The sequence below is a fragment of the Aotus nancymaae genome, unplaced genomic scaffold (genome assembly GCF_030222135.1).
Source record: "Aotus nancymaae isolate 86718 unplaced genomic scaffold, 86718_ANA_hifiasm-v0.15.2.pri h1tg000058l, whole genome shotgun sequence".
In the NCBI taxonomy this organism is placed as follows: Eukaryota; Metazoa; Chordata; class Mammalia; order Primates; family Aotidae; genus Aotus; species Aotus nancymaae.
In genome coordinates, this window is record NW_026988472.1 from 45,939,108 (window position 1) to 45,947,948 (window position 8,841).

At 42.4% G+C, this 8,841-nt stretch overlaps 1 pseudogene; it reads left to right on the forward strand.

The window, feature by feature from the left end:
* The first annotated feature begins 8,362 nt into the window (after positions 1-8,362).
* Positions 8,363-8,841, forward strand: LOC105705646 (large ribosomal subunit protein bL35m-like; annotated as a pseudogene).

The window sequence follows — 8,841 nt, forward strand, 5'->3', positions numbered from 1 at the left end:
TCCAGAAAACCATTTCTCACATTACTGAAAGTCTAACTTTATCTCCGTTACTGAAAGTCTAACTTCATCTTCAAAGAGGGCACATTCAAAACAGTGAGATCTGAAATGCTTTGGTAGATTGGAGACATACTCCAGAAAACCATTTCTAACGTTACTGAAAGTCTAACTTTATCTTCGAAGAATTGCCATTTTAGACTACCACATTTTTAATTTATATTCTAAAAAAAAATTCGTGCATATAATTTCGGTTCCCTCTCCTCTCCACCCTACTTCCTTATAACGGCGCATACATCTACCTACTTAAATTATCAATATGTGTTCCAATGTTTAAAATACCTTGCTCGATGGCATGGACTAATCCTATATCTGGAGTCTTCTGAGATGAAGTGATGGGTGGCAGGAAGTGTAGAAAGATCAGGTGGGGGGATGGGGGGAGGAGCATGATTATTTTAGCCACCCCAGATATGGGCTTTGCAAAAGCACCAGGTTCCTCTTATTTCTACCACCACTGTTGGGGCAATGTCTTGTCTAAATCCAAACAGCTCTATAGACAAACCTTTCTTTTTTATAGCAGGGTTTCTTGCCCTCAGCACTACTGACATTTTTGACCAGATAATTCTTTGTTGCAGCATAGGATGTTTGGTGGCATCCTTGCTCTATACCCACTAGATGCCAGTAGCACTGCCCCCTTCCAGTTGTGACAATCACAGAAGTTTCCAGACATTGAAAATTATCCCCTAAGGGGCAAAAACGCCCCGGGTTGACAACCACTGTTCTATAGATATCAGAGAGGTATGTCTAAATTTACCTTGTTCTGTCTCAGGCCCAGCTGGAAAGGATGCTGGTTTTTAAGCAGTGGCAAAGCTACCAGTTGGTTCATTCACTTTTCTCTAAAAAAAGTTCAGCTGCATTTGCTTCTCAAAATGTGGGCCTCAAGAGAATTGTTCCCTTCTTAACTGATTATTGAACATGTTTTAGGTAGAGTCAAAAGTTATGTTTAAAGTTCTTTAATCTACTTAGTCCACCTGGAGAGAATTTGGAAAATGTAGAGGTGGCATGGGGACATCTGTGCATAATGATCAAGGTTAACATATACTGGACTGAAAAGTCAATGGTGCGATAAAGCAGCTCAAAAGCCAGATACGGTAAATAAGCGGCATTTATTGAGGGTTTGTTATGAGCCAGACACTGTTTTAATGACTTTATATGTATGATCTCATTAAATACTAAAAATATATAAAACAGATATCTTATTATCCATCTTTTTACAAATACTGGAATTAATAACAGAAGAAATATTGGATTTGCCTCAAGTCACGTCATAGCAAGTGATACCCACACAGGCAGTAAAAACCAAACGTCTCTTTATTAAACCACTCTGCTGTGCAAACAATATGTAAAAATCAATAGTTTTCTCATACATAAATAATTACTGATCCAAATTGGTAATAGAAGAAGAGGTCTCATTCAAAACAGTGAAATCTGAAATGCTTTGGAAGAAAATTGATAGGAAATGCACAAGAACTAAGGTGGTGGGGGTAGAATGGGGACTATAATGCTTCACGTGGCAGGTGCAAGCTTTCTCTTTGCCCCACCAGACCCACTGTCCCAGCCTTTCATCCTGTTCTGTGTCCCTGGAGGCTGAGCTATATGTACTTCATCAGTAGCCCCTTGCTTGCTGGCTTCTGGTTGGGTTTGGCCAGTGGGAGGCCTGGTTGGAAACTGAAAGGGAGGAGGAGGGAGAGCAGAGTCTTCCTCCCTCTTGCTCCCTCCGCCTGGCCCTGAGTTGGCTGCAATCCTCTAATGAAGCTCTTGTTCCCTGATGCTCTCCTCCCTGAATTCCAGTAATCGTTCCTTCTCCTTCAGCCTGAGGTCGGAAAGACTCCCCTCTGAAGTGCTGCATCATCCTTTCTTACTTCCTTAAATCCTGTCCAAATATATAAATAGTCACTTTGCTGAACTCATCAGTTTCTTACTCTAACATGCCGTCTGTTTCCTGCCAGGACCCTGCTTAGACACAAAGACATAAATAAATGAAGATAAATAATTGTTAATGGAGCCAGAGGCCAGAACACTGTAAAAATAGAAATGCTGCTTAAATTGATCTGCAAATGCTGTACGATCCCAGTCAAATACCAATAGGATTTCATACGATACTTGCCAGATTGATTCTGAACTGGGGTGCATTTTGGAAATCAACTGGGCCTTTTGGTTTATCACAAAGACTGGGGTTACATTATCCACATTTGTGGATATATATCTCCTTTCATATAAATCCACATTTGTGGATATATCATCTCCTTTCACATAATAAAGGGCGCATTACCAAATATTTGTTATAAAAGTGAGGTATTGGGTCTGACTTGGGTAAGACCACATGTGAGAATAGCCAGGTGATTTCTGAATGAAAATTAAAGGGGAGGATTTCTCTTCCATACTTGTAAATGCATTATAACACTGCATTGCCTACAATGGCATAGTACCAGTGCATCAGTGAAACAGAGAAGAGAGCAGAATTAAGCAAAAACACGTATGGGTGTTTAAAGTCACATCAATGGCAAAAGGGATTATTGGGCAAACGGCTTGGAGTTTTTAAAAAATCAAGCTATTGGCCAACCTCATTTCTTACGTCAAAATAAATTTCATGAAGTTCAAAAATTTAAATGTAAGACATTGAACATTAAAAGTACTGAAACTATAGGTCAATGTTTTTTCTAATGTTGAAGTAGAAAAGTAGTGCGAAGTATGACAATAACAAACAAGGAACCAACAGCAACAATCCCAGGGTCTTCAAGAAAATACTGAAAAATTTGACTACATGAAAATAAACCACTTACCTTAAAGTGAGGGATGAGGCTATATGATCAATAAAGACACATCTAGGTTTTATATGGTAAGATCCCAATATGCATTCAGCGTATATATTATGCTTTCTTGCATGGTTATATATGGTTGGTTGTTTGTTTTGAGGCGGAGTGTTGCTCAGTCCCCAGACTAGAGTGTAGTCATGTGACCTCAGCTCACTGCAACCTCCACCTCCCAGGTTCAAGCAATTCTCATGCCTCAGCCTCCTGAGTAACTGGGACCACAGGTGCACACCATCACACCTAGCTAATTTTTGTATTTTTAGTAGAGACAGGGTTTCACCATGTTGGCTAGGCTGTTCTCAAACTCCTGACCTCAGGTGATCCACCCACGTCTGCCTCTCAAAGTGCTGGGATTACAGACACGAGCCACCACACCTGGCCTGGTTATTTATGTTTGATTCATATCTTCTAGTTCCCCCAATGATATTACAGACCCCTTGAGTTAAGAATGTGTTGTCCTCGGCATCCATTCTAGGTGCTTAAGAGATCACTCTTTATGATGATGAAAATGAAAGTGATCATGAAAATAAAAACAATTCAATTAATTCAGTCAATTTTCAGAGGTAGATCATTAGGCAGATTAATTGATTGAAGTGATCAGTCATCTAATTATAGTCACTAGCTGGTTGAATTTACTAGGCGTTTAATCAAGTGCAACTTGTCTACTAGTCAAGCATCAATAAAGCCTATGTTTTCTTATTGAAAACATACTAAGTTCTTCTTGACTCAATATGGTGGATTCAATAGCCAAGTGGTAATTGATTTTCTAATAACTGATATTATATCATTCTACTTGAATTCATTTATATTAATATACCAGTTTTCAAAAGAAAATCTTTTTTCTTCCCAACATTTTTACTTAAAAAAATTCAGATATATTGAAAAGTTGAAAGAATTGCACAGTGCAGCCTGTATACAAGCTGCCTGAATTCAACAATTGTTGATAGGGAGCCACGTTGGTTTCACCTTTCTGTACGTGTATGTAATGTATTTATTTCCTTAATCATTGTAATGTTGCAGACAGCATAACATTTTAACCCTAAGCACTTAAGCCTGTATCTCCTGATATAAGGATGACACCTAAGAGAATTAATAAGTTGTAATATTCGTCAATCTGGCAAGATGGCCGAATAGGAACAGTCCAGTCTGCGGCTCCCAGTGAGACCCACACAGAAGGCAGGTGATTTCTGCATTTCCAACTGAAGTACCCACTTTATCTCATTGAGACTGGTTAGACAGTGGGTGCAGCCCATGGAGGGCGAGCAGAAGCAGGGTGGGGCATCACCTCACGCGGGAAGTACAAGGAGCTAGGGGACCTGCCTCCCCCAGACAAGGGAAGCCGTGAGGGGCTGCACTACCCAGCCTGGGCACTATGCTTTTCCCATGATTTTTGCAATCCGCAGATCAGGAGATTCCTCGTGTGCCTACACCACCAGGGCCCTGGGTTTCAAGCACAAAACTGGGTGGCTGTTGGGCAGACACCAAGCTAGTTGCAGGATTTATTTTTGTACCCCAGTGGAACCTAGAACCCTCGTAAGATAGAAGCATTCACTCCCCTGGAATAGGGGCTGAAGCCAGGAAGCTAAGTGGTCTCCATCAGTGGGTCCCACTCTTACAGAGCCCAGCAGACCAGGAACCACAGCTTGAAATTCTTGCTGCTGGCACAGCAGTCTGAAGTCGACCTGGGACAATTAAGCTTGGTGGGGGGAAGGGCATCGGCCATTACTGAGGCTTTAGTAGGTGGTTTTCCCCTGACAGTGCTAAGGAGGCTGAAATTTTTGGACTGGGCAGAATTCACCACAGCACAGCAAAGCGGCTGTGGCTAGACTGCTTCTCTAGATTCCTCCTCACTGAGCAGGGCATCTCTGAAAGAAAGGCAGCAGCCCAAATCAGGACCTTACAGATAAAACTCCCATCTCCCTGGGACAGAGCACCTGGAGGGAGGGGTGGCTGTGGCCGCAACTTCAGTGGACTTAAACTTTCCTGCCTGCCAGCTCTGAAAAGAGCAACTGATCCTGACAAGAAGGATTCTTCCCCAGCACAGCGCTTGAGCTCTGCTAAGGGACAGACTGCCTCCCCAAGTGGGTCCCTGACCCCCGTGCCTCCTGACTAGGAGAGACCTCCCAACAGGGGTCAGCAGACACTTCATACAGGAGAGCTCCAGCTGGCATCAGGCCGGTGCCTTCCGGGACAAAGCTTCCAGAGGAAGGAGCAGGCAGCAATCTTTGATGTTCTGCAGCCTCCACTGGTGATACCCAGGTGAGCAGGGTCTGGAGTGGACCTCCAGCAAACTGCAGCAGACCTGCAGAAGAGGGGCCTGACTGTTAGAAGAAAAACTAACAAACAGAAAGCAACAACATCAACATCAACAGAAAGGATGCCCACACAGAAACCCCAACCAAAGGCTGTCAGCCTGAAAGATCAAAGGTAGACAAATCCATGAAGATGAGGAAAAACCAACGCAAAAATGCTGAAAATTTCAAAAACCAGAATGCCCTTTCTCCTCCAAATGATCACAGTTCCTCTCTAGCAAGGACACAAAACTGGACAGAGAGTGAGTTTGACGAATTGACAGAAGCAGGCTTCAGAAGGTGGATAATAACAAACTCCTCTGAGCTAAAGGAGCATGTTCTAACCCAATACGAGGAAGCTAAGAACCTTGAAAAAAGGTTAGAGGAACTGCTAACTAGAATAATCAATCAGTTTAGAGAGGAACATAAATGACCTGATGGAGCTGAAAAACACAGCAGGAGAACTTCGTGAAGTAAACACAAATATCAATAGCTGAATCAATTAAGCAGAAGAAAGAATATTAGAGATTGAAGATCAACTTACTAAAATAAGGCATGAAGACAAGATGAAAGAAAAAAATAAAAGGAATGAACAAAACCTCCAAGAAATATGGGACTATGTGAAAGACCAAACCTACGATTGATTGGTGTGCCTGAAAGTGACCGGGAGAATGAAAACAAATTGGAAAACACACTTCAGGATATTTGTAAGTATTTGAAACCAATGAGAACAAAGAGACAACATACCAGAATTTCTGAGGACACAACTAGAGCAGTGTTAAGAAGGAAATTTATAGCACTAAATGGCCGTATCAAAATGCCACAAAGATCTGAAATCAAGACCCGAATATCACAATTAAAAGAACTAGAGAAGCAAGAGCAAACAAGTGCAAATGCTAGCAGAAGACACAAAATAGCTAAGATCAGAGCAGAACTGAAGGAGACAGAGACACGAAAAACCCTGGGAAAAAAATGAATCAATGAATCTAGGAGGTGGTTTTTGAAAAGATTAACAAAATAGATAGACCACTAACTAGACTAATAAAGAAGAAAAGAAGGAAGGAAAGAAAAGCAGATTGAATGGAGCTTTTGGTTAGGGAAATATAAAGCAAAGGCCTTTTTTATTTTCATACATATTAGTGTGGTATAGAATTCATATATAGAGCTGAGTAGAAAGATATGGTGGGGGGAGGAGAGAGAGAGTCTCAGGACTCAATAGAGTATGGTCACAGCGATGATTTATTGCAGTGAAAAGATACAAACCAAAAGCAGCAAAGGGCAATGGTGCATGAGGTGATATCCGGAAGAAACCAGGCCCAGCCTTCCAAGCATTCCCTCCCACTTCAGTCCCACGTGATTCCTTCAGCAACAAATTGAGAAAACACATGCCAGTTGCTGTCTACCAGGGAGGCTCGTTAGAGACTCAGTGCCCAGGGTGCGGTGTTTACTGGGGGCTCATCACATAGGCAAACTGCCTAGCACGTACCAAAATTTCAGCCTCCCAATAGAAAAGCAGGTGTGCAGCAGAAGCCATATTGTTTGTACAAACAGTATAAGAGCAGTGAGCCACTCTTCTCAGTTCTAGGAATGGTGGGAACCGTCCTGAAATCCAAGTTCCCAGACATGAGCCAAGGGCCAACCTTACAAGCAGGCCTTTCTAAGGAGAGCAGTCTCAGGCCTGCCATGTTTGTTTGTTTTTTGTTTTTGAGTGAGTTTTGCTCTTGTTGCCCAGTCTGGAGTGCAATTGTGTGATCTTGGCTCATTGCAACCTCTGCCTCCTGGGTTCAAGTGATTCTCCTACCTCAGCTTCCTGAGTAGCTGTGATTACAGGCGCCTGCCACCATGCCCGGCTAATTTTTTTGTATTTTTAGTAGAGACAGGATTTCCTCATGTTGTCCAGGCTGGTCTCGAACTCCTGACCTCAGGTGATCCACCTGACTCGGCCTCTCAAAGTGTCGAGGCATGAGCCATAGCGCCCGGCCACCATGTTAACTCTTTTCTGTGTAGATAAATGTAGCTGTACATACATCCATGCATGTACATACATACATACATATATACATAGGTAGATACAGAGTAAAAGCTTATTTGCTCTTCTTATAGACCATCCACCCAGTCCCACCCCCATCCTCCAAGAAACCATTGTTATTAGTTCCTTGCTTATCTTTCCAGTTTCGTTAGACATACCAGCAAATAAAAACATTCCTCAGGTCCTGCCTTCGTCATACTTTGTTAGCATACACTCTCTTCCCCTCTTGTTTTTTTTCATTTGCAGTTCCTTCCATACCTTTATCTCAGGAGCATCTGCATTTTTTCTTCTCGTAGATAGAATACATCCCATTTTCTGGATGTGCCACAATTTACTTAGCCATTTCTCTATTACGGACATTTGGGTTGTTTCTGATCTTTGGTATTGCAAGCACTGGTGCAATAAATAGCCTTGGGCCTCCGAAAGACCTTCTTCTGAAGAGTTTGCTGTGGCTCCAGTGAACTACCCCAGCCTGAGTGATGATACAGAAGATGCTGCATTATTGGTGTAGTCCCCCATCTGTAAGTTAGCTCAAGAGAGATCACTGGATGGAAAGGATAGAATTCTTCCCTTTCTCTTGTGAGAACTGGCTTCTCACTGGCTGGGGCACCTCATACTTTGTTTTCTAGGTCTTGTATTTCTTCTTTCCTTTTAGGTGGAAATGAGGTGGAGTGGGAACAACCCCTGGTGGGTCGGTAGAGTTTAGTGTAGAATTGCCAAATTTAGCAAATCGAGACATGCTTCTACTAAAAAATTATTTATTATCTGAAATTCAGTTTTAATTGGGTGTCCTGTATTTTATCTGACCACCCTAGTTTAGTGCCATATTTATTTATTTTTAGAAACAGGGTCTATGTTTTCCACACTGGCCTTTATCTCCTGGTCTCAAGCATTTCTCCCATCTCAGCCTCCCAAATTTTTGAGATTATAGGCATGAGCCACCATGCCCAGCAGTACCATATTTTAATCTAGAGATTTAAACATTGAAGAATTCCTGGGGTGAATGCTCTGAAATGAAAAGGAAGGTCAGACTTGATCAGCACCCAGAGTGGTGATTGAACAAAGGTATGGTCAGGGACAGAAGCCCTAGGTTCGAGTCCTAGCTCTGTCATTTGACTCAGACATAGACATCAGAGTGGTTGGATAGAAACTTGGCATCATAGCAGGATGGCAAGATGGCTGCCTCTGCCTTTGCGGGTGTGGTGAGAGCAGCTTCAGGAATCTATGGCCCCTGAATATTTTGGCATCTCCAGCCCACCGAAACGGTGCCAAGAACGCCTTATTTCTGCATTGTTCACTGGACGTTTTAGTCATATTCACTCGCAGGCTTATCACATCTGTCAGAAACCTGACGTGGGCATACTGCAGCGATCCCCAACAGAGTGGCTCCCTTGCTTCCAAGTTTCCTGAAGCTGCCAGTCAGAATTGTAATATACGTCAGCACCCAAAAAGGCAAGAGAAAGACTGTGAAAGTTGTCATCTATAGGTTTCTTCGACTTCATTCTGTCCCTTGCGTGAGGAGAAAGGCTGACTATAAGAAAAAATTATGGAAAAAGACACCTGCAAGAAAAAAGCAATCGAGGGAATTTGTGTTCTGCCATAAAACCCAGAGTAAACTCTTAGATAAAATGTGATGTCCTTCTGGAAGAGGTGA